Source organism: Cupressus sempervirens, chromosome 5 (genome assembly GCF_028749045.1).
Source record: "Cupressus sempervirens isolate cs-2001-9-10 chromosome 5, ASM2874904v1, whole genome shotgun sequence".
NCBI classification, from domain to species: Eukaryota; Viridiplantae; Streptophyta; class Pinopsida; order Cupressales; family Cupressaceae; genus Cupressus; species Cupressus sempervirens.
This window is the reverse complement of record NC_143122.1, coordinates 745,668,344-745,695,826: the sequence shown is the minus strand read 5'-3', so window position 1 is coordinate 745,695,826 and position 27,483 is coordinate 745,668,344. Positions and strand designations below refer to the sequence as shown.

Sequence of the window (27,483 nt, the reverse complement as noted above, 5' to 3'; positions counted from 1 at the left end):
TGACAGAGGCTACAACAAAGTCATATCCTGTAGAGATAGGTGGTGGTGAAACAATTACATTCAAGAACTTCATAACACAATGGTCTCCTTTGATCATAAGAGCCCAATTAGTTAAGTAATATATGTATGTATGTATATATACAGTTATCAATAATATGAGATGTAAAACAATGTTTATATAAACCATGAATAAAAATACTCAATGTAATGAGTATATAACTTTGACTGATGCTATACTTCAACACTCCCTCTTAGGAAGGGAGAAGTGAAACAAAAACATTTTATGAGATATCAGTATCAAGGATATCTATACACAATATATTAGCTGACTTTAACACTCTGAAATAGTGACTTGTCAAATAACTACAATCACAATGTTATAAACACTATCATAACATATATTATGATCTCTAATTGTTTGAAACAATATCTAGAGTAATCATAATGCATTCATTATCAATGATCTCTGATTGTTTGAAATAATATCTAGCATTTTCATGATAATAGGCCTATCATTTGCAAGATTGTCATCTTACAAAGATTACCTTCTGTTTGTTTGTTATCATGGTGTTCGACAAAATCCACTCCAAAGAACCATGATAACAGGTCTACCATTTATAAGATTGTATCTTATAATGGTTACCTTCTGTTTATATATGTCAATGAAAGATCGTCACCTTTCATTACATATCATATGTAAAATACTAACCGCCATGAATGAAGTCAGAGGGTGGTACAAAGAGTTTTCACCTCATGCTTCTCTCTCATAGAGGAGAGCGCATTATAAATAATTTCTTTTAGAACTTCTACTCAAGGAGAAGATATCATCTACAAAGGATTGTATCTCAAAATTTCTCGCTTTGAACATTGATCCTGGGAAGTCAAGTCCTATAATTACTTCTTCAAAAACTCTCTTCACCCAAGGGTTCCTATTGAACTAATCACTCCCTCATGATATATGTAGGAGTAGGCCCATCAACATCATGTAGTCACCCACATGTATTTCTAGACTCCCTTTGAGTATCAATCTTCTAAGCTCCTGCATTGCCTTTGAAGAAGTGTCGTACTCCCTCTTAATGTAAAAGAATCTCATAATCTCAATCATCAAAGATAAGAGCCTGATTTTATCCATCTTGATCATCAGGGTCTTTGGAACTACTATCATTAGATTGAGTCTGCATAATTTTTGGTAGAATATGTAATGTACCAACCTTCTTTTCCTGTAAGAATATCCTTAAACATAAAGGAAAAGATCAAGGCAAATAACCCTTATAGTATGTATAGAATTACAAATAAGAGAGAATTACAAATTAGATAAATGCAAAAGATACAAGTACTTATCTGTCCATGAGGGTCATGAAATATCTCCTTTTCTAAGGATGGTTCAAGTGGGAATGAAACATTGCCTATTATTCGCCCCATGATGTAAAATTCCCACTCTTATATCATTGAACACTTTTGCATCACATCAAATTTGAGGACTTCTTTCTAGGTTCCAACTTGCTCTTTTCATCCATTCAAGCTCCAAACATTTATTAAGCTTAATAGTAGAACCTAACATAAGCTCGTCCGCAGTATGCCAATATCTTGATTGAGTATGATTGTGCTATTTGAATGACTCTACAACTCATATGTCAAGTTTCATTTATTAAAGAGAGACTCGTAGACAGTTTAATTTAAAGTCACAACTTTCTTATGATGTACACAATGGGTAGGCCCAATCACATAGTTGTAAGAATTACAGTCCTACTGACTTTACAATTTATCGATCACTGAAGATTCCATCACAACATTGGTTTACTCCCTCTGAGTCAATATGATCGATATCACTTATGGTTGACGAAACTATATCCTCTATTTGCTCCCTCTCTTTCAAGGTTGCCTCTAATGAAATGTGAGGCTCCCTCTAAATCTGAATCTTTCATCTTCCTATAATAACATTCTCAGAGGAAAGGATCAAGGCACATAGCTTGTATAGAAATAAGAGATAATACTAAGGGATAATAAATAATTTTGCAAAATTATATAAAGATCATCCCAATATAATATAGATAAATTTGTACACTCTGAACATAAAGTATATCTTCAATTTTCTATATATATTTATACTATAATCAAAAGAACAAAAAATCAGAATTGGATCGGAATCGGCAAGGCTTACCTGAATCGCCGCTATGAATTGGCAAAGTGAAAAAACCCTTGAAATTTAAAGATTTTAATGATTTAAAACTTGTTTATGCACCCTTTACTGAATATAACCAAAAAACACTATAACATCATTAAATAGAAGTTAACATACATAAACAAAAACCTAATTGATAAATCCATCACATATGTAAAATATAAATTGTAGCTTAAGTAAATAAAAATCATAGGATCATAATGAGTCATGACACAGATATATAGAATTTAGATTATAGATTATAGATTATAGAATCATAAATGTGTGTAAAACGAAGATCCATAATGACTATCATAAAACCAAATCAAAATGACATCAAATCATAATATATGTAAGATGAAGATCCATGATGAAGAATCATGAAACACATGTCTTTTTGTAAAGTCAGTGTAAACAAAATGAAAAAACAAGGCTCTAGCTCAAGCCTCAAGCTCATCATTATCCTCTAGATCAGCTGTAGCCTTAAGGTCAAACTCAACCTCTAAATGCCTTCTACAAAGGTGTCTAAGGTAGGTCCTAGAGGACCGCTGAGCCATAGCCCCTGTGTGTGCAATGGGTGCACGAACATCACTAGGGCCTGCATCTATGGCGTGCTCTATGCGTGCACGTGTGTGTCTACCAATGTCTGAATGTGCTCTAGCCTCCTCCTCTGCTATGGCCACAGCCTCTGCCTCTATATCTACCTGGTCAACCCACTCATGGTCTTCCTCAGTGAAGACTGCTGCATGTGTGGCCTTAGTGAGCCACTCTGACTTTGGATAAATCTCCTCTAGAATAATCGGAGAGGAGTCAATGGCCAAAACCTGGTCCTAAGGCGGAGTTTGAAATGAACAAATACAAGATCATTCAACCTCTGCATAGACAACCTGTTTCACCTCTTCGAGTGGATATGCTTGAACATGGACCAATTGCGCTCACATCTAGAAGCATTGCTAGGCTGACTCAAAATATAGATGGCAATCTTCTGAAGATTTGGGGTTGATTGCTCAAACATTTGGCACCATCTATCTAAAATGAGGGAAAAGAAAAACAATTAGTCTCATTTACAAGCACAATTTTAAGGCTAAAACTTAAATTACAAAATCAAAAACTAAAATGCATAAGTCATAACAATTATGAATTAACTTTAAAGAATATATTGTTTTTACTTGGCTGTAATGATGTGTGAGCTTTTATGGCCATCCTACTAGAGAAAAGTGGCCCCTCCTTATTATTGAATTTGTCCAGCTCAATGGTTGCAGTTGCGGCACTACCATCAGGACTCAACCTCTGCATGACTGTGTATAGGCTGGTAAAAACTTCTTCATCCACCTTGAAGTTAGGAAGGGAATGATACGCTGGATTAAGGTAATAGGCAGCTGCATGGATAGGCCTATGGAATTGATTCTACCATCTCCTATCAATAATGTCCCAAATGGGGCTAGACTTCTCCAACACTCCTGCATACTGGGCTCTAATGGCCTCCTTGGCCCTATCCATACCCTCGTATATGTAGCCTATAGATGGCTTCTCCCCATCAGCAGTTCGTAGGAGAGACACAAGGGGCTCATTGATCTGCATATATTGTAAAAATATAAATTGAGTCAAGACGCAAAACTAAATTATAAAGCTAAATCATTAAATAATTTAAATTATGAAATAATAAATAACAATACTAAATGTTAAATTGTAAACAATTTACCTTGATTATTTCTTGAGTAGGTGCCCAAAAACCATCCTCATCAAAGAGGATATTCCCCACATCTATACCGATGGTGGTCTTAGCATAGGAAGAAGAAACAAACTCCTCCCCAACAAACATGCGCCTCAGCTCTTCTCTTGATATCATCAAGGATTTTAGTGTGATGAAATTCGAGGCAAACCTCTTGATGCCCGGACGAGCCAGCACTCTATCTTTCATGTATTTCCTCATTGTGGCAAGGACAAATGCATGGTTGTATATAAACTTGCATATACTTTTTGCCCTTTCGACACATGATGTTACCCACTCAATCTTACCAATGTCCTCCAACATGAGGTCAAGGCAATGTGCGTCACAAGGAGTCCAAAATATAGCGGGGTGCCTCTCCATCAATAGTTTGCCTGTAGCAATTTTAAAATTAATTTGAAAAGTTCAAAATTTGATAAGTTAAAAGTTAAAAATTTAAACTATTAAACTTAAAACTTAAAAGTTTACCTGCAGCAACATAACTTGTTGCATTATCCGTCACCACCTGCATCACATGTTCCCCCACCTCTGCTATGACGTCCTCGATAACTTCACACAAGTATGTGGCACTTTTGACTTGAGACGAAGCATTAGTAGATTTGATGAACATGGTGGTTCCTACAAAATTGAAATAGAGCAAAACATTCAATTATCATGATTATGCTTCATGGACCATCAACAAATTAACAATCAACAAATTAGCAATCAACAAATCAAAATTTAAATTAGCATGTAGGAAAGTTGAATGATCAATCACCTCCACAGGAAACAAGAAAATTGAGGAGTGTTCTTCCCCTCCTATCTATCCAACCATCAGTCATAATAGTGCAACCCTTAATGATCCATTCCTTTCGGTTGTCGGCTAGCTCAAACTTCATGTCTTCTACCATTTCATCTAAGAGGTAGCCACTCAAATCAGCCTCAGTAGGGGCTTTAATGCCCGGACCACAAATAGTTACGTCATCTATCATGCTTTACCAATAAAGAGTCCTGTCACAAATAGATTATGATTAGAAATTTAGTCTTGACTTTTTAGATAACAAATCATTATGTAATATCAAATATGAATCTACGATTACACAAGTAGAAATATTAATAATTAAAAAAAAGAGCAAATAAAAATAAATAATTACCTCGTTGCAATAAATGGAATGTTGCAAAAGTACCAAAACTTGCAAATTTGTTTTCTAGCAGCATCATGAATCTCCTTGTTCAAACTACCCATGGTCTCAAGCGAGGGTTGTGAGTGAGGAGTAGTGTGTGCCACAAAATAACTACCCAATCTGGACTTCCGCACTCTAGGCTGAAATATAATAGGCCCAGGCTCAGTATAAGAACAACTAGCACTAGGACAAGCACTAAGACTAGCAGTAGCACTAGGACGAAAGGAAGGCCTAGAAGAACCCTCTCCAATGCAACCTACGGATGAGGATGTGGATGCGGATGTAGGGGAGGGCACATGGGAGCCAATAGCACCTAATTGTTCAAGTTGTCTTTTCTTATTTAACTTCTCTTGTTCCAAAGCCTCTAATGCCATATAATATTTTCTTTTTGCCTTAGCGGTTTGTTTAGTACATGGGGTAATATCATGTCCAGGTATGCCTACAATGTGATATTTGAATCTATAGATGCCACCCGAGTTTATTTCTTTACAAAATAAACATTTTGTTTGATATTTTGTTCTTCCAGGAATTCTTTAGTATAGATGCAAGCCTCATCCATTTTAGGCATTATGGAAAATGAAAGCTAAGGCTGCTGCAATAAGAAAACTCCATTACAAACTTAAGCTTAAAAAAAAACAGCAAACCCTACATTATTTTTGGGCAAATTGTACAATGTAAAATCAAATAGATGTTTGCAATTTGTTATAAAAACCAACTGTAAGGTTTGCAAGATTTCACCTTGCAATTTAGTAAAAAAACATGTAAAAATTAAAAGACATTCAAGATTTATAAATACAAACTTAAAAAAATTGACAAGAGAATGAAAAATAAACTAACATATAAAAAACAATCAACACTTACCTCTTGCAAATGAGTTGAGAAGTGTTGCTATTGGCTCCTTAAAGCTCCCAAATCAATCTTATGGCCTCCCCAAACGAATTCTTGATCTCCTTGATTCTCTTCTTTCTTGCTGTTTGCAACCCTATGGTTTCCCTTTTCTCTTCTTCTCTCTCATTTTTCCTCGTTTCTTCTCATATTAAACAATTAGAAGGCCCTTTAGGGTTATAAGAAAGAGGAAAGACACAATAAAACATTAGAAAAGTGTTTTATTTTTTATGTTTTCAAGTTGCCAATTCTTGCCTGCCGTGGCCGATTTCACATGCCGGTTTCTAGCAATTCACTGCGATTTTTGCATGAATTGCAATTTAGGCAATTCATGCAATTTTTGCCCCAAAAATCGCTTGGCCGATTCAATGACTCACTAAAAATCGCTTGGGCTAAGTCAAATCGCCAAATTGCCTGAATCACGGTGATTCTCGTTACTCTGCTATAATCTATATTTTAACATATAGAAATACCAAAAAATATTGATTAGAATGTTTGTAAATTTATCTCACATCTATTATTAACAACATAAATTTTAATAACACAACTCTTTATTATATAATTTCAATAATAAAATCAAGATAACATAATACTTAATTTTTATTCATAACATAATATTCAATAATAATTAATTCATAATATCTGTCATATATTTTTATAATATGAATTAGTTGAATAAAACACAAAATATATTATACTTTAAATATCTAAAATAAATGACATTCATATATTACCTTATTTCACAAAGTATAATTCATACCTTTCTTAGTACCTGCAGTGTGCTCAGATTCAGTCGACTTGGATACTCTCATCCCTTTTTGGTGGTCTTATCAATGTTTGTCTTCCTTGTTAAATTCTATGCCTTGTTTATGTTTTATTTTATCCTCAGTTTGTACGAAGTCAGAGGATCATGGGCTACTGTTGTGTTACGTAGGTTCTACGGTATGTTCTAGATTCGTACCATTCACTTTTTTTTTATGCTTTAGTGATAGGTATTTGTATCTGACACTAACGACCTCATATATAATTCTACTTGTAATGAAAATTCATTCTTTACTTCCCGAGATGTCTGAGGAATATTGATTTTGGTCTGCTCCATCTTCAATCCTCACTTTCTACAGGCGACTTATTTTGGGAATTCCGCCCATCTCTCTTGCTTGTAACCTATGTATATGGCCTCCACCAAATATTTTAATCGACTCAAATTTAATCAATGTTCTCTTGCTGCATATTATGCATGGAAATCGCTGCTTCAAAAATCTCTATTATAATGTTGATAAGAATATGATGCTATATCCCATGTTTGCTATATATTATTTCTTAGATTATTTGGTTCATTTTAATATCTTAAGAGTCGTATGCTAGCTGTAGGGCTATAAACTCCCCAAGTTTGATTTTCTTCTGCATGGATGCTACAACATTGCTTTAGCGCTATTTGAGAGAAATCATTTCTTTGGAAGAGAAGAGATAATTAATTTGTCACGATATTATGCCTTACCATTATTCGTGGTAATGCTTTTACCATCGATATTACTCTAATGGTTATTCTACAACTAGTATGTCTTTACCATAGTAATGAGAATCGGAATCGGCACGACCGAATCGAATCGTGAATCGAGGGTGAATCGGCGATGATTTGGCAAATTTGAAAAAACTTTTTAAATGTTGAGATTTTAACAATTTAAGACTTATTTCATGCACTCTTTATTGAATATAACTTAAACACACTATAACATCATCAAATAAAAGTTGAAACTTAACATATATAAACATGGAAGTTTGTGTTCACCACATGGGGTAAAGAGTTTTTATAAGACAGCTTCACATCCAACACCTACTCCAAGTGCTTCAAAGCGTATCACCCCTCTCAAAAGGCTTGCTCTGTTGTTCTCTCCACCATAGACACTCCATGCCTACAATAGCTTCAGGTGTCATCAACTGGTCAGACTTCCCACGACTGATAACCGCAACGACTGGGGGTCTATGGGGCAACGCTCCCAGCGGGGTCGAGGGGCAGCGCCCCCGCCGCCAAGACCAAATTAGCACTCTGAAACCCACACAAAACTACATGGAACACAGTGTTTTTGTGATTTTCTTCTGATCCCACACTCTTTTTGGGAATCGCTGATGTTTTACTATCTGATTATGTCTTTCCCTTCCCTTGGGCATCGTCCGTTATGCATTCTAAACATTTTTTATTTGTCGTCGTTTTTAATTTTTATTTATTTTTATAACTTATGGTTCTTCTTTTCCCTTCTTCTCTCTTCTAGTCATGCTTAACAATTAGAAGGCCCTTTAGGGTTATAACAAAGAGGAAAGGTAAAAAAGAAAGCAAAAAACATAAGTGATTTTTTTATTATTTCCAAATAAACATGCATGCTGCTGCCAGTCGATTTTTGGTGATTTTTAATGGCGATTTAGGCGATTTTTTGAGTGAATCGCCAATACATGCGATTTAGGCGATTCACCTGATAAAATCGCCGATCACGATTTCCGACACCAAAAAAATCGGTGTGCATGAATCTGATCACTGAATCGGCGATTCACACTTTTTCAGCGCGATTCTCGTTACTATGGTCTTTACCTGTTCACATAATATATGAATATAATCTATATATTCTTCTCTTTTCCCGTGGGTCTCTACTAATGGGATTGAAATTGAGTTTATGAGAATAGATGGACAATTTCATTGCATATTTGTTCCAATCGAATATTTCCTGAATTCTTAATTTTATGTCTCTTCTCCTTCTAATCACATGGCTTCTGCACCATATATTGAGGTGATGTGGCTTGGGAAACTTCTTTTAATGTGGTCATTTCTTATCTCTGTTAAAGATCTCTTTATTTCTCTTTGCTCGTAAGAAGGCTCTATGTCGTTGCTTCAAAAACTTATCGATGGTGTTTTGTATCTCCCCTTCATCTTTACCATTTTTTATTTGTTTGATCTGGACAAAGATCTTGAATTGTTCTTGTTGGAGTTATCTCTTTTTGTTTTTTCTGATTTTTGTAGATGAATAACTATTCCTTTTTACATTTACAACCCTGCTCTGATACCATGTTAAAGTAACTTTGTTTGTTTCTGCAAATGTAGAATCATGGCCATTGTTATTGATGATGTCCAAATGCAAATTTGGATCTCATATAAATGAGAGGAGACATGTCTCTTCAAGATACATGAAGAGACATGTCTCTATAGTTAATCACCATTTAGTTGATAAATAACTATATGTATAACTCATCTTTAAACATTTATATAATATTAATATATTAACCATATATGTAATATAATATAATATTATTATATAATAATATATAATGCTTAATAAATATAATATATTATATTACATATATAATATATATTATATATATAACATATATAATGCGTAATACATATAATATCTATTATATTACATGTATATTATATATTATACATATGAGATACTTATCTTAAGGATAATTTATCATCAATGAGGTAACTTTGATAAAATCAATCCGACAGAGGCTACAACAAAGTTATGTCCCGTAAAGACATGTGGCGGTGAAACAATTACATTCAAGAACTTCATAACACAATAGTCACTTCTGATCATAAGAGCCCAATTAGTTAAGTAATTTATGAATACATAGACATCTATATGTATGTATATATATGTTTATGTATATGTACACTTATCAATAATATGAGACGTAAGACAATGTTCATATAAACCATGAATACAAATACTCAATGTAATGAGTATATCACTTTGACTAATTCTATACTTCAACAGGGGTGAATCAGTTATCCAACTATTAAAACATTTATCAACCTTATTAATCCTTAAACATGTAATCAATATAATCAGCAACCATAACAAGATACTCATACACAATAACGTTAGATATGTTAACTAGGGAAACTCTTCATCAAAGGGAAAATCCTATAGAGATGGTACCGACAAAAGGATGTACTAATATAAATGTTCCTTATTAGAGGATGGACTCTATTAGGAGCCAATGAAATGCGTTCAATACATATCAATCCCTTTTAGGAGACTTTGAATCCTTGTTAGGAGATTTTAGCCATGTTAGGAGTTGTGCCAACCCTTTTAGGAGTTGTAGAAGGTAGATGGACCCACTGTCCAAACGGCTTCAGGAGCAAGACCACTGACTTTACTGTCCAACTGATCTCTGTATTATTCCTTGCAGAATAATAGAAATGTATAGCTCCTTCTCTGTCCTCTGACCAGACTTATCCTCTTCTGATCTCAATACCAGATCACCAACTTCGCATCCAATAATCCCTTCGTTCACTTACTGGTATATAACTCTTCAATTGCATACCTTACAACAAGGAAAATAACTTTCCTTTATACCATATCCTTCAAATAATTCCTAGAATTGACTTTAAGGCTTTTCCAATTAATTATAATACGACCTCATTAAGATATAACAAAACCTTACATCTTTTTGAATTATAAATCACTATCAGCTCATAGTCTTTACAACTTTTCACATGTGCGACCTCAGACCTTGTGCACTTGTTGAAGTCATCATCAGGCTATCTACTGTCATTGTCTAACTTCGCTCATCACAATTCTATCTTAGTAAAGAGATACAAATCAATCATCAAAAACCACTTATCAAGTACTGTTTGCTTACTATCTTTTGTAAATCAAGCTTATCTTTTGGATGTTTGTGACTCTCTATATGCACACTTATCCAGGTCATCAAGATAGAGTGTAGAACACATCTTTAATTGTGCTTTACCTGATCATCAATACACAATTTGTACAACCTCGTTCTTTGTCAACTACTTTGCTAGTCATCACAGAAAGAATGCTATGTTGACATCAATGACAGACAGTCATGAATGCAACATGTCAATCATGTTAACAATCTCCCAAATGTTCTAGCAATGCTTAGGATACTCCCCCAAAGGAATATCATCAACATTCATGCTAACAATCTCCCCCTTTGACATTGATGGTAACATAGATGTTTTTCATCTAAGTTCGAACAATAAAAAATCAAACTCTGTTGTTGCTACTGTTGTTGTTGTCTTCTTTTCGAGTCCTCTTCATCAATCAAATTTGAGACTCACGAGAACACTGCTCACAAGTTCACAACAATCAATCACTCTCCCCCATTATAACGCTTCTCCCCTATACATACATCTCCCATATATTACCAAAAGATACACTCGTACTATTTCTCCTCCATTTTTCTTAGAGGATGTTTTTCATGCAATCTCTCCCCCATTGACATCAATGGCAAAGGTTTCATCATGTTAGTCATCTACTCAAAGTCTTCAATCAGCTCAAGTGTCTAAAGAAACTGTTCTAAATCAACTATCAAGAGTGCTTGACGAGTTTACTCATCACAGATACTCCCCCATACATGAAGCATCAACATTCAGTCCAGTCAAACAATAGTGCTCTGTCTCACTGGATTGATGCAATCTCTGCATCATCTACTCAGAAGTAGGCTGGGGCATAACCCCAAGCATGCCTCCCAAATACTCAAACATATCTTTAGGCAAGGGCTTCGTAAAGATATTTGCAATTTTCTCTTTTGTACTTACATACTCTAATCTGATTTCTTTCTTTGCAACTTTCTCTATAAAAACATGATACTGAATAGATATATGCTTAGTCTTAGAATACAAAATAGAATTCATAATCATACTCACTATACTTGTGTTATCACAATGTATGTTAATAGGTTCTGAAAATTCTATTCCAATGTCCTGCATCTGCTTCATCCACATGATCTGATTACAATTGTTTGTTGCTGCTACATACTTTGCTTTTACTATTCTCTGTGAAATACAATCTTGTTTCTTGCTTAGCCAAGAAACCAATCTTCCTCCAAGGAAAAATGCTCCACCAGTAATGCTTTTTTTGTCATCCATAGTGCTTGCCCAATTTGCATAAGTATAAGCACACAAAGTGAAATCACTTAATATATTATACCATAATTCAAAATTAGGTGTACCCTTTAGATATCTGAATATTCTCTTTACTGTTGCATAATGTGATTCTTTAGGATCAGATTGAAATCTTGCTACTATCCCAACTACATTTTCTATATCTGGTTTGGTGTGAATCCGATATCGCAAACGTCCAATCATAGATCTATACTTCTTCTGCTCAACTCTAGTTGTCTCATCTTTGCTAGATAACTTGTGATCAATTATTGTAGGTGTACCAACAAGCTTACAACTTTCTAAGCCAAATCTTTTTAATAAATCTTTCAAATACTTTGCTTGTGATAGGAAAATACCATTACTATTTTGCACAATCTGTAAACCCAAGAAAAACTCCATCTCACCAATCATACTCATCTCAAACTCACTCTTCATTTCATACAAACAATCTCTAGGTCTTCTAGGCTTGAATTTCTTCTTATACTTTCTCTCTTTTAGGACACTTAAAGGCATAATGACCAAATTCATTGCAAGTCCAACATTTAATTTTTTTCTACCATCTAGTTCTTTTCTTACAAGTAAAGCAATTCCTTCTTCAATTCTTCTGTCCTTCTCAGATCTGGATTTGTTGCTACTAGCATAGTCTCCACTGGTTCTTGCTCTTCTTGATAAAGGACAAACACTTAATGCACTAAAGGTTGTTTCCACTATGGACAATTCTCCAAATTGCTCCAAGCTCACTTCTGCTGCTTCCAATCTTCTAAGTAAAGTCTCTTTGGTAAACTTCTTAGTGCAAGGGATCTCTTTCTCAATCATCTGTGTTGTCTGTTTGAATGGTGGTGTCAATTTCGTCAAGATCTTCCATTTAATCTCATCTTCATGTTTAGATCCTTGACAAGACTTAATACCTGCAACAATCTCAGATATTCTACCAACATAGCTTCTCGCAATTTCATCTTCCATCATTTTAGCATCTTCAAACAAACGTTTCTAATTCTGTAGTCTGACTCTTTTAGCATGCTTATCACCTTCAAAAGTAGATTCTAAGGCTATCCAAATTTCATGATATGTCTCTAAAGATTTTACCTGATTGTATTCGTTCTCAGGAAGAGCAGACAATAATGCTTCTCCGGCAAGCATATTACACATAAATGGATCTCTTTTAGCTTAACTGCATTCTTCAAGTTTGCTTTCTTGCACAATCTTCTTTTCATTCATTGTCATTAGCCAATATCCTAGACCCATACATAGCAAATGAGTCTATATCTTTTCCTTCCAACTGTCGTAGTTAACTCCATCAATTTAAGGACTTTCTTTTTTGAAATGATCTACCATTGATCTCCTAAAGCTATTAAGCTTTTTCTTCAAGGACCTAATTCTCTGATACCAATTGTTAGAAAGTAAAGTCCACCAAGATAACTGAGAGGGGGGTGAATCAGTTTTCCAACTATTAAAACATTTATCAACCTTATTAATTCTTAGACATGTGATTAGTTTAATCAACAAGCATAACAAGATACTCATACACAAAAACACCAAATATGTTAACGAGGGAAGCCCTTGATCAGAGGGATAACCACAGTGGGGATGGTACCCACAAAATGATGTACTAATATAAATGTTCCTTGTTAAAGGATGAATTCTGTGAGGAGCCAATGAAATACATTCAGTACATATTAGTCTCTATTAGGAGACTTTGAATCCGTGTTAGGAAATTCCAACCCTATTAGGAGTTGTGCCAACCCTGTTAGGAGTTGTAGAAGGCCGATGGACCCACTATTCAAACAGCTTTAGGGGCAAGACTATTGAACTACTGTCCAACTAATCTCTGTATTATTCCTTGCAGAATAATAGAAATGTATAGCTCCTCTGTCCTTTGACCAAACTTAACCTCTTCTGTTCTCGATACTAGATCACCAACTTCACATCCAATAATCCCTTGGATTGCTTACTTGCATTTACCAAATACTTTGCATATAACTCTTCAATTGCATACCTTGTAACAAGAAAAATAACCTTCCTTTATACCATATCCTTAAAATAGTTCCTTTACTTGACCTTGACACTTTCCTAATTAATTATATATAAGACCTCATTAAGATATTACAAAACTTTACATCTTTTTCATAATTATAAATCACTGTCGGCTCACAATCTTTACAACTTTTCACATGTGCAACCTCAGACCTTGCGCAGTTGATGCCATCATCAAGCTTTCTACCGTCATTGACTAACTATGCTCATCACAATTCTATCTTAGTAAAGAGATACAAATCAATCATCAAAAACCACTTATCGGGTACTTTGTTTGCTTACTGTCTTTTGTAAATCAAGTGTATCTTCTGCATGTCTTCGACTCTCTGTATGTGAACTTATCCATGTCATCAGAATACAGTGTAGAACACATCCTTAATTGCGCTTGACCTAATCATCAATACAAAGTTCGTACAACTTCGTTCTCTATCTCCTACTCTACCGGTCTTCACAGAAACAATGCTATGTTGGCATCAATGACAAACATAGTCATGAATGTAGATCATGCTAACAATCTCCCAAGTGTTCTAGTGATGCTGAAGATTTTCCCTAAAGGAATACCTTAAGCATTCATGCTAATAGATGTGTCCCTTTCTTATAAACAAAAGTGGTTCACCATTTTTAAGATAGTTACTCCCTTCAAACTACAAGTCGACCAGAAACTGCGTATCTGCTGTAATTGTTTGCAACGACCCGTCGTAGAAAGGGTTTTTTCTCTGTCTGAATAGGTGTAATTAAGAAAATAACTCAGACCCATTTTAGTGGAATCATGGACCTTTCCAAAAATGTATAATTCATTTAGCCTATCGAAATTCATTTCGACCAAAAGTATTTTTGTTAAGGATAATAACTCATTTATCATTCAACTTCAACATTAACTATATAACACTTTACCAAATGACTTAAATAATTTAACCAATGTATGTAGACACTTAATTTGATGTTAACCATATAAAACCATGATGTTAACCAAATCAAATCCCTTTGCAAATGACCAATAAAATTGTATTTAGTGTACCAACATCACAACTAACTGAGACAGATGAATTAGTTGTTAGTAAAACTTATCCTTTTTAAATTTTTACAATTATAACATATAATTATGAAATATGAACAAGATATGAGGAAGAACAAAGTACGCAATATTTATAGTGGAAAACCCCTTAGGGTAAAAAAAACAACTTTGAATCTGAAATTTTCTTAGCCTCTTGGGAAAATCTTTTAGAGCTAGAACTCCGTGAAGCACCAACACCCTATTTTAGAAACACCAATCCCTTACACCTGAAGCACAGACACCAAGAATACAAGAACCACCAACTTCCTAAATGAGGAAATGGAATACAAAATTAGAAGATCATCTCTGTTACAATGCAAATCATGAATCAAGAATTCAGATTTTGGTTGAAAACATAAATCAGGATATACTTGTCTTTTTCTCTCTTGTAGTGATTCTTTTTATACTAACAAAAACAAAATGATACAAGCCTCTTTACCATCAAGTTATCAGATTATGAAATGTCTAATCAAACTTATTCAACACATTTGAATGCAAGAGGATTACTTAAATTAGTGACTTTCAAACTATTAACCTTTTTCAAATGATAAACCCTTTGCTTCCCTTTGATATATCAAGTAACCAAATCTGTATTCATTTGCCATTAAAGAATCTGATTGAATGCTGATTTAAATCACTCAAAAAGCAGTATATAACCCTTCTTCAAACTCGGATAAATTTTTGCAATAAAAAATAATTCACTTATAGCAAATTAGAATCAAAACCATTATCATATACCTTGTTTTGTCGACTTCCCGCAATCTGTTTTGATCTACAACAAATTCCACAAAAATCCTGCACTTTCTGTCAAAACTGCCTGTACACCATTCAAGATGGATGTGTCTCCTTATAACAAAGGTTGTCGCTATTTCAAAGAGACGTCCTTCAAACTATAAGTCGACCAGGAACTGCCAAACCGTTGTAACGGTTACAACTGCCCGAGTTTGATAGGGATTTTTTCTGTCCAAACAGGTGTGAGTAAGAAACTAACTCAGACCCATCTTAGAGGAGTCAGAGACCTTTCCAGAAAGTTAAAATGATCAGGGTCTTACTGTTCATTTGGCCTGTCAAAATTCAGTTCAACGGAAACTATTTTTGTTAAGGATTATAACTGAGTTATCATTGAATTTGAACATAAGTGTTACCTATATGATACTTTATCAAATGACTTAAATAATTAAACTGATGTATGTAGACATTGAATATGAAGTTAACCATAACAAACCATGATGTTAACCAAATCAAATCACTTTACAAATAATAAATACAACTGTGTTTTGTGTATCAACATCAAGTTTCTCTAAATAGACTTCTTCTTCAATGGTCCCATTCAGGAATGCAGTTTTACATCTATTTGATGATTCTTCCAGCCTTTAGCTGTTGCAATAGTTAATACTGCTCTAAAAGAGGTGTACCATGCAATAGGTAAAAACGTCTCTTTCATAAGTGTTGAAATTTTGTGATCAAATTTAAATTGAAAATTAATCTTATTCACTGAATCAAGCAAAAGAAGTGTATGATGGGGTTCTATTTCTTTAGATAGAAATTATATAATGACTATATAACTATATTTCCTTTATGATCCTTGAAATAACCTTGCTTCAATATACATATACATACATACATACATACATACATACATGTGTGTGTGTGTGTACATACATACATATTACACTTATTTCAAGCTGACAGATATTATTTAGCTTGAATGTAGATGGTAATTCTATGGAGGAGTATCCTAGCAGTATTGGAGACATGTTTCAGTGATTGTGTGTTGCATTCATGACAAAGTTTGTCATTGATGTTAACATACTGATTTTTCTGTGAAGACTGGTAGTGCAGCAGACAGAGACTGACTTCACGCAGTTCGAGGATTGAAGATCAGCTTATGCTCACTTGGGATTATGTTTTAGAGTATGTCTAGATGCTAGAGTTAAGAGCACTTTCAAAAATATGAAGACTAGATAGAGTTATGAAGGATTTAGTGAGGACAACTTTCATATAGCATTTCTGGGAAGCAGGTACTGATGTTTGAATTTTATCTCCTAATAGAGATAAAATCTGGTTAAGCGAGTTGAGTTAGAGGATGAAGACATGTTGAAGATGCTTTGGTTAAACACGTGTGATTAGATGTTCATCGTATTGAAAGTTATGAAGACTGTGAGATGATAGATTGCTTGTAATTGTGAAAAGATGTAATATTGTAATGTGATGTGTATTGTAATATCTTAAGTTGGTCCTATGTTAATTATAGTAAATTGGGAAAGCCTCAAGGCCAATTCAATAAAATATTCTAGGACTTGGTATAAAGGAAAGAATCTAATAGTATGATGTAGTTGTTGGCATGAGTTCCCAGGATCATGTATTTGATGGCGATGCAATGATAGTGGGAGTAGGAGCATGCGAGGATATTGTCCTATCAACAACCACTTGTGTCGGTTGAGCCATCTAGTGAAGAGTTTAGCAGTATGCATGTAGTGGTTGTAGATGTGTGCCTTGATGATAGTACACATGTCAGTGATGGTGAGGTGGGTGGTGTCGAGGCAGAGTAATGTTATAGTTCAGATCAGCACACTGGTGAGGTTCACTTCATGGATTATCCTATATTTAACATGGATGCAGCATTGTCTTATGACAATCCGTTGTTTGAGGTTGATGTTGATCACAAACCTGAGTGGAGTTGGACTCAATTTTCACCATCTGCAGATTCAGTTTAGTTTTTTGTTGTGGCAGTTGGTGATGTTCCTGTGACAACATATTTTGATGTGGCTACACCTATAGTTGATACGATTGGCATGAGTGCATATGGTTCTCCTGTAGCTATGTATTTTTCACGAATAGTTGGTGATGATCAGGATTCCAGTCCAATATATTTTATGTGGGTGCATACAGGGAAGATAAGAATGCACAAATCTTCTATGGAGTTGCCTTCTGGTGACATTTTGACTTCTACATCATCAGAACAAGTTTTGGGTGCTATGTTGTAGGACATCTTGATGGGCCTGATGGTATTGGTATGCAGTTGGTTTAGTGTTGATAGGGATGCCACATACTTCTGTAATAATCCATACTTATATGGTCAAAGAAAATCAGTTTGCACTAGAGGCATTTTGTCAAATAGCTGGCATGTATTCTCGGGTCTTTAAGTTTTGATATTGTTGTAAGAAATCCGATGCTAGAAATACAGTAATATGACTAGAATACTTTGAAAGAATAATGTGAAAACTCAGGAAATGATAGTCTGGAATATATATTACTCTACTACAACAATCCTCTTACAAAACTTTTTATTCTGCAAACATAGAGGAGTGATTACATGAATGTATACCACATACTCGTTAATGCTTGCATTACCAACATGAGTTTATAATAGAAATAAGTAGAACTTGGTGTAATTCGTAGATGAATGGGGGGTTATGCTGCTATCTACGGTATACCTTCAATGATCTTAGTTCTAGTATATCAACTTCCAATAGCGCCAACATGCTCACCAGTTGCTGGAAACGTGTCATAACATAGTGTTCTTGTCCTATGACTTCACTGCAGATAACAGTGTCTTGTGGGTGAGTTTGTGGTAGGGTTGGGTGTGTCGACAGTCTTCCTTCCACTAACCCGTGACTCTTGCTACTGTCACTCCTTGCTAAAGTGAGCGCTACCAGTGTTGTCAACATATATCACCTCACCAGACTAACGTAGGGGCGCCAAACATTAACGCAGCTATTGGGATTGTTCACTATGCCGTCCAACTTCCTTTAACACTCACTTGCATCTTTGCTACCATTGGTATGATGCTAGGCCAAATATTGATAACGTCTAAACCAATGTTATATGAAAATGGATATACGCAAAGTTCTTTCTACCATTATCTCAGCTAGGGAATAACATACCTCTCTTCCTATCATGCAAACATAAAACACAGTTATTGACCTGTACGTGCCAAGTGCCTAGAGCTAACTTTAATCTCTTGACTTTCTTCTGCTATTGGAGTTCCAGTTTCATATAAATCTTCAGTGTATCAATTTGAATCACAACTCTGAAATGTAATGTGAGACACTAGGTTTGCATCTAGTTCCACCTTTTTCCTTAAGGGGTTTCGTTCTTAGGAAATATCCAGTTACAGTCAAGCAACCGACTAGGATTTGAATAATAACATATATTTGTGGTGTCCAGCCCAATGTAGCTCCACGCTTTTATAACCTCGATATGAGGAAAGACACAAACAACTAGCCAGTGTGGGATTAAAAGCCAATTTTGTCTTTTAGTCACTTAAGTAACTTTATAACTTTATATCGTTAAAATATTTAAATAAATCACTTAAGTCACTTGAAGTTTAAGATCTCTTGAAATACTTGTCTGATTGCTATGCCGTCTAAAATAGGAATCTCTCCTCATATTTCCCCATGTGACCGAATACACTTTCTAGAAATAGAAAGGGTCCATCTCTATTACACCCTAACTTACTATACATAGTAAGTATGGAAAATAGAGTCCAAATGACATCGACCGAAGGCCAAATCCATAACTTGCATAAAATTACAGATGGATCAATCCTCAGAAGACCCTTTAACCATCCTCATTAGCCTACAAGGGTCCAAGATTAGGCTAACCTTGAAATTCTGAGGCTGACAACTAATGGGGACATTACAACTTCCTTCATTTGGGATCCAAGTGGAGGTTGAACTTCGTTGTATTGTCGGATTGCTTGAGGACAAGCAATCTCGGGAGGGAGGACTATAATGTCCCCGTTTTTGCAAGCATCAGAGTTTCAGGGATTAGCCTATTATTGTGATTCTCGAAGGCTAATTATTGTGGATAGAGTGTCTTTTGAGGCAGTGGCTTGGCTTGGGAGGGTTTTGTCTTCACTATAGTTCAATAAGCTATAGGTTGGTCTTCGTTTGGTTCACAGATTGGACTCCGTTTGGGCTTAGTTTTGTGTACTTACTATTTGTGGTAAGTTGGGTGTTGATTGAGATGAACCCTTTCTATTTTTGGAAAGTGCATTTGGTCACATGTAGAAATAATAGGTATAACTTCTATTTCGAACGACATATTTAAATGACGAGTATTTTGGGAGTTATTATATTTCTAGTGGCCAAATTATTATTAATTTATTAAATGGCTTATTATAAGGTTATAATTTAACTTGAGAGTTGAGTTATCATTGGAAAGAGTGTAGTCGGAATAAAGTAACTATTGTGTTTAGCACTTGTTAAGCTAGTCGGGCTAGGTCGTTAGGAGGTGAGGGAATGCATCAGTTGGTTTCCAACCAACGGACCCTTTTATAAGTACTTGGATGATTGTCAATGTACAGGTGTGGGTTTTCTGGTATTAATAAAGAAATCATTTACTTGCCTACTGGGTCGTGGTATTACTGGTACATTTTATGTTTTATGCATGTGTATATCAATTGTGTTATTTTGTATCTGTGAACTTGAGTAATGTTACCACTCTACATTTTTGGCGCCGTTGCCTAAGTTTGGATCTGGAGGTATTATGCTAGACGGGATAGACTAATGGGAAGACCATTTATACCTTGCATCCAAATTACTAATAATGACGGAGAGGGGGAAATAACTAGGGAGGATCAGTCGACATGTGACCTGGTGACAGCGTGGGAAGTTGCGGTTGAGCAGTACATGTAAAGGGAAGCCCATGAGAGGACGGTTCCCGAGAGCATAGCACACGATGAACCCACCGGTGGTGCATGATCTCCTAAGATAGATTCCTCGGCTTTTGGCAAGGAACGTCGTACATATTGAGGACAAAAGAGCACAACTCGAGAGGGAAAGAAGAAGGCAACAAGTTCAACGGTTTACTGAGAGGGCATGGAATCACAAAGTAGAGGAACCCAATAAGCCAAGATAGGAAGATAGGCACTGAATTACTTCATGCCCTTGATTCCAAATAAATACCAGAGGATAGCACCAAAGGACAAAACTGAGGAGGAAGTCGCATACCATTGAGGAACTAGCCAAATTGGTTATTTCAGAAACATCAGGAAGGCAGTTTAGGTGCAGAAACCCAAAAACCCTTGCACGACAAGAATTCCGTCAAGAGGAGATAAATAGTCAAGAGTCTAGTCCATCGGGAAGTGGTGTTCCTTCGGGAAGTGGTGTCCCATCGGGAAGTGATGTTCCATTGGGAGGTAAAGTTCCATTAGGAAGTGGAGTTCCAGCGGGAAGTGGTGTTCCATCGGGAAGTAAAGTTCCATCAGGAAGTGGAGTTCCAGCAGGAATTGGAGTTCCAGTGGGAAGTGGTGTTCCATCGAGAAGTGGGGTTCCATCTGAAAGTAAAGTTCCATTAGAAAGTGGAGTTCCAACGGGAAGTGGGGTTTCATCCAGAAGTAAAGTTCCATCAAGAAGTGGAGTTCCATCGGGAAGTGGTGTTCCATCGAGAAGTGGGGTTCCATCTGGTGGTGGTGTTTCCTCGAGAGGAGGGGTTCCATTGGGAAGGAGGCAACAAAGAAAGAGAATGGCATTAGATAAACAAAAATTGCCTAAATTTATGGGGGATGGATTAGAAGACCTTGCTCGCCATTGCAAGACCTATATAACTATATGGCAAGTGAACGGGGAGAATAATAGTAATGAATGGTTGAAGGCATTTCCTGTCACGTTAAGAGGGATCGCCATAGATTGGTATGCAAACTTGGATGTTGGCAAAAAGAACACTTGGGATAACCTACGTGGAGCATTTGAGGAGGAATTCAAATTGTTAAGAGATGATGATGAAATTGTCACAGAAATCTATAACACCAAGCAAGACAAGAAGGAATCGGTGAAGGCTTATACCAGGCGACTAAAGGAACTCATCAACAAATTGGACAATAAGCCTGCAGACGAGTTAAAGAAAAGATGGTTTATTGAAGGACTCACCTCATCCTTAAGGAAAAAAATGAAGATAGTCCCACCATCTACTTTTGGAGATGCTTGTACGCGTGCCATGGACATTAAAAGTGAAAATATAACCTCGAAGAGGAGACGACATGGAAGCTCTAGTGAGAGTTCGGAGGAGAGTGAGGAAGAGTCGAAAACGATCCAAGCCTTGAGGAAGAACCTCAAACGGCTAATGAAGGAAGTAGTCGGAACTAAGGATGAGAAGAAGGAAGGTAAAGACCTATGGTGTATAGACTGCGAAAAAGAGGGTCATACCAGAGGAGCATGCCCGAGAAAGATGTTTTGTGAGATTTGCCAGATAGGGGGTCATGCAATCAAAGACTTCCCTTATAACCTAAAAACAAGGAATGCCCAGATGTTGTTTATTGGAAAACAATCTACACAACCAGCAACTCCCCCAAAGAACAATAATACAAAAGCTTCACCAAGGGGGTACAGGAATAATCGAAGAGGCAGTGCCAATAGCAGTAATAACAATACCAACATGAACACACCCTGACGAGCAATCCAATATGATTCTCGAGGATGGCCCATGATCCAATGCCGAAGATGCAACGAATGGGGCCACTTTGCTCGAGAATGTCAAAACGGGGGGGGACAGAATGGAGGAATGCTTTGCAAATAGTGTGGGCCTAGCAACCATGAGGATGCGAATTGCCCAAGGCAAAACGGTGTGAACATGCTGGATATTGCAGGATCAGAAAGTGATATACTTGCAATAACAAGGATGCAAGCCAAGAAAGCTATGTACCCGGAGGTGACTATGGAAAAGGCTAGATTTGAAGAGGCAAAGCAGAACATCCAAAATGAATTGAGAGGGGAAACAACAGCCAAGCCAGCTAAAACTTCTAGGGGCAAGGGGGTACCCAACATCATAAGGAAAGTATTAGAAACTACCATTCCAGTCTCCATTTGGGAGTTACTGGACACTCTACCCCAGTTACAAGTTGCATTGACACAGGGAACACTGCCAACTCAGCAGAATGCCCAAGTGGAACCAAAAATAGTGGAACAAGTGGAATCAGAAGTAGTAGAATAGGTAGAAAAAGAAGACACTTCAGTGGAAAAGGAAGAAAACACCTTATTTACAATAGGTCTAGGGAGAGCGCCAATAGCGGTAGAGATGGAGATCATGGGGTACAAACTCTCAAACACGATAATTGATGGAGGCCTCGGAGTAAATGTTCTATCCGAAGATACTTGGAAGGCGATTGGAAAACCTACCTTGTGGCCGCCAAAATTCCAACTTGTAGGAGCAGATCAGCATGGCATCAAACCGATTGGCACCTTGATAGGGAAAAAGGTAATAATAGGAACCCATCAATTTTTTTAAGACTTTGTGGTTATTACCTTAGAGAAGAAAGGATATGATGCTTTATTAGGGAGAGAATGGCTAGTAGTAGTAAAGGCCAATCACAATTGGAAACAAAACACCCTCTCTATTGAATCAGAAGGAAGGAAATACACTATAGATCTCAAGAACTAGTTAGTAAGTCAGGAGTTGGCATCAGATTTTGAAGAAGAAAACTATGAAGGGATGGAACCAGATGAGGAAGGGGTGCTCAGACTAGGGGAATGCTCGAACGACGACACAACTTCTCTTAATGGATTATTCCACTGGCAAATGGGAGACTATGAAGTTTTTCACGTAGAATGTAATATGTTACAAGTACAAGACTCTTAGTAAGAAGGAAGGTACCCAAAGGAGTACACGAAGCATAAAGAGAATAGGGCAGTAAAGTTATCTACTTGGGATAACAAACCTATCAGAGACCTCGTAAATGGATCTAAGTTAGAAGCGTATCAAAGACGGAATAAATTGGCAAGTAGCTATTTTATAAATATAAGAGAAGAAAAAGGACGAAAAGCAAAAGGAGAAAAAACCGAACCAAGTCCTTATAAAGATACGGAATCACATAAGATTACCCAAAACATTACTCGGAGTGATAAAGAAGGAATTACCGGAGAAGGAAGTGACAAACAGTAAAGTGCAGAGGCAGTCGAAGTGATGGCTGCAGTAGGAGAGGAAAGGGTGGCCATATGGACAACCGTACAACAAGAGGGAAGGGTGGATGGAGTAGTCAAGAAAATAGCCGTACAGAGAGGACCACACCTCGTCACCAGAGAAGAACTTGTAAGGTCATCTGAGAAGAACTTGTACGGCCGAGAAGCACAGAGAAGACCACCGTATGACAGACCTGTGTAAGGCAGACCAACAGGTAGACCACCGTACAGACCAAGCTTACGGCATTGGCAGTTGCAAATTTCATTTTAAGACACCGTACGACAACATCTTGCAAGGCAACATCATCTTGTACGGAAACATCTCGTACAAAAACATCACTTCCAGCATCCTTACATACGACATCATTCCGGAGGAGAGACTGTATGACATAATTCTGTACTACAGCATCAATCCAGGCAACAGATTGTATGACAAATTTTCGTACAGCAGACTTCCATACTACAAAATTTCGTGCTACAGCCATAGGTCGTATGACATGGGTAGTCTGTGACATCCTTACGGTAGAGACAACTGGCAAAATTAGTACTGAAGGCAGATATAACATATGTACATGAAGATTCGACTACACTACAAGCAGCTGTACTTATCAGTTCCCAGACAGGAGGAAGCTCAGGGTGGTACAGGTGGCACAGAGAAGCAGTTAAAGAAGAAGAGATAAGGGAGATGGCACTGAAAGCAAAAGAAGAGATAAGCGAGATGGCAAAGGGTAGTGAGAGCATTGGCAGGTTATGGCTGCCACCTCTCATCAATGGGAAGTAGAAAAAGTGGCCATAGAGGAAGCCTGGAAGATAGAAAAAGAAAATCCACGCACAGGGATGTCCTCCCATCCCTCTTCTTGCAGTCAAAGTATTTTTTGTTGTTATTTTCATGTTTAATAGTCGTCTGGAAGACGACTTCTTTTTCTAGGGGGGATAGATGTAGTCGGAGTAAAGTAACTATTGTGTTTAGCACTTGTTAAGCTAGTTGGGCTGGGTAGTTAGGAGGTGAGGGAATGCGTCGGTTGGTTTCCAACCAATGGACCCTTCTATAAGCACTTGGATGATTGTCAATGTACAGGTGTGGGTTTTCTGGTATTAATAAAGAAATCATTTCCTTGCCTACTGGGTCGTGGTATTACTGATACACTTTTATGTTTAATGCATGTGTATATCAATTGTGTTATTTTGTATCTGTGAACTTGAGTAATATTACCACTCTACAAAAAGCCATTTATTAATTAGTTAAGCCAAGTCAAGTGAAAGAATCTAATGAAAGTTTCTAATTAATGTTCTATGGTGAAGCTTCTTAAGTGAAGTTACATTTTAGCAACAAAAAGGCATCTAGAGGTTATAAATACAAGCCCATTTGTTGAGGAAAGCACACTTTTATAATTTATTTGCTTTTGTTGATTTTGTTTTTTTCTGAGTCTGAAGTTTGTGCCCATGCTGAAGTATAACAGTTTATAGCTGACAACTACATTGTAAATTCAGAGTTGAGGTATTGTGAATTAATTCTGAAATTGTGAATTTGTTCCCACTGCTGAAGTATAGTGGATTGAATCTAAAAATTGGAGCTTCCTCATACTGTGCTCATTGTGGCTGAGGAGTATTTTGTTCATTGGAGGATCTAGAGTCTTCTCTTATTGTTTTTCTATTGAATCTGAGAAGAAGGTTTTATTGTGAAGGAAATTGGTAATCCAACTCTTGTTTTTCTTCTGCAATTACCTGAGTCTAGGTTTAGTTGGGTTAGGGAATTTGTACCCCTGTCAATTATTGTTATTGAATTGTTTTATCTACTATATTGGCATTGGAATTATAACTTTGTACCCCCAGTTTGTGGTCTGCTGTAGCGTGGGTAATTTCCAGCTTTGCTAGCAATTTCACTAGAGTTTCATGCACAAAAAACTCTGCTCTTAGATTCAGCAATATCTGGTTGACATGCGCAATTCTTTATCACAATTTGGGATACCTGTGACTACAAAATAGACATTGCTTGCAGCTTGTATATCTGTACTTTGGTGACCATTAGCAATTGATATTGGTGGCCAACTTTTAGGAGCCGAATTGTGGAGTTTGTCGTCCATACTTGGGAGTACTGACACGCTGTTGTTACAGGCATTGTGGCTTCATCCTGTGATTTATGACTAGGTTTCAGACATTTACAATTCTGCCTTCAAGTGCATACGTTTGCTGCAAATTGATCAACTGGCCTGAACTTCCAGGTTCTTACAATTGTGATAAATTGAATGCTTGTGAAATTCTATATGGTATTCTGAAAAATGTAATTTATGATAAGGTGGAGTTCATTTAATTGTCTATCAACATTCTGATATTAAAATCTGCTGTTAGTAATGTATGTAATTGAATAAGTTGGACAATTGGCATTACAATGAGCACAAGTTTGCTTGCCAGTTGTTTGACAAAATGTCAAACTAATGATTAGTTAGGGTAATTGATGTTTGCTAATGGTATAACTAGTTAGGGGTTATTACACTTGAATTTCTATCTCATGAGGACTCTTTGATCTTTTGAAAGCAATGTCTGCTAAGTTCAACTTGTTTTTCTATAAGCATGTATATTTTGTAAGCTTTTGACATTTCGCTATAGCCCACAAATATCCCCTTTCTAATAAAAAGATACCCCAATTTAGCTATCATCTCATGATATCAAGAGTAATGGCCTCCTAAATGTCATCACATGACATTCAACTAGTACTCTTTGAGTAATGGCCTCCTGAACGTCAAGTTGCAAGATATTCACCAAGTGCTATGAGTATTGGCATCGTAAACATCAGGTCACATGATATTCACCAAGTACTCTGAGAAATGGCCCCATGAACATCAATTTGCATAACATTCACCAAATACTCAAAATGTTCAGAAGATATTTGCATGTGCATTGTTAGTAACACCTACCATATGAACATTCATGGTCTGTTTAAGGAATTTAATCCACCACACAAGATATAATCTATCATGATCTTTGACATCATAAGATAACGATCATAATAGAAATTAAATTATTGCAAGATCATCACCTTGAATAACTTCTGCAAATAGAAGTGATAATCATTTGGAAGTCGTCACTTCCTCATGATGTTCACAAGGCCCATGTGAAATAACATTTATTAATAAGTAATTCATTAGTACAATAATCAAATATAGTGAGACTCTTCTCAGTAATTACAACATACCAAGTTGCGCTCAAAAGCAGGGTAACGTGACTCGCGGCGAGTCAGCGAGCCACGCTGACCTCGCCAAGTCACAATGACTCGTGACTCGCGTGACCTGGCCTACTTGACTCGGCCCTGACAGGCATGGAACCGGGCCTTGAAAATATAATTTTTTACATGTTTTTTTTATGTTTGTTTTTTACATATCTCACTCATAGAACCCTAAAAGGGCTCCCATAGCAGTCTATAGTGAAAAGAAGAAAGAGAGAGAGAGGTAGAAGAGAAATAGAGGTTTCTTGTTTTGCAACCAGCTGAAAGGAGGAGGAGAAAAGCTTGCATTTGTGACATTGGAGCTTGCATTTAGATCATCAAGGAGTTTATAGGAGCTCTTCTCAACACTTCCCAAAGCATTTGAAAGAGGTAAGACTTGATTGTTTAGATTTTGACGATTTTTTTGTCTATGCTTATGGGTTTTTT

At 36.4% G+C, this 27,483-nt stretch overlaps 1 protein-coding gene across 4 annotated transcripts in view; it reads left to right on the top strand.

Annotated features, from left to right (window-relative positions):
* Positions 1–27,483, top strand: part of LOC149558067 (P-loop containing nucleoside triphosphate hydrolases superfamily protein) — a 259,235-nt gene that overhangs the window by 206,762 nt on the left and 24,990 nt on the right. The gene's annotated exons all lie outside the window — the stretch shown is intronic.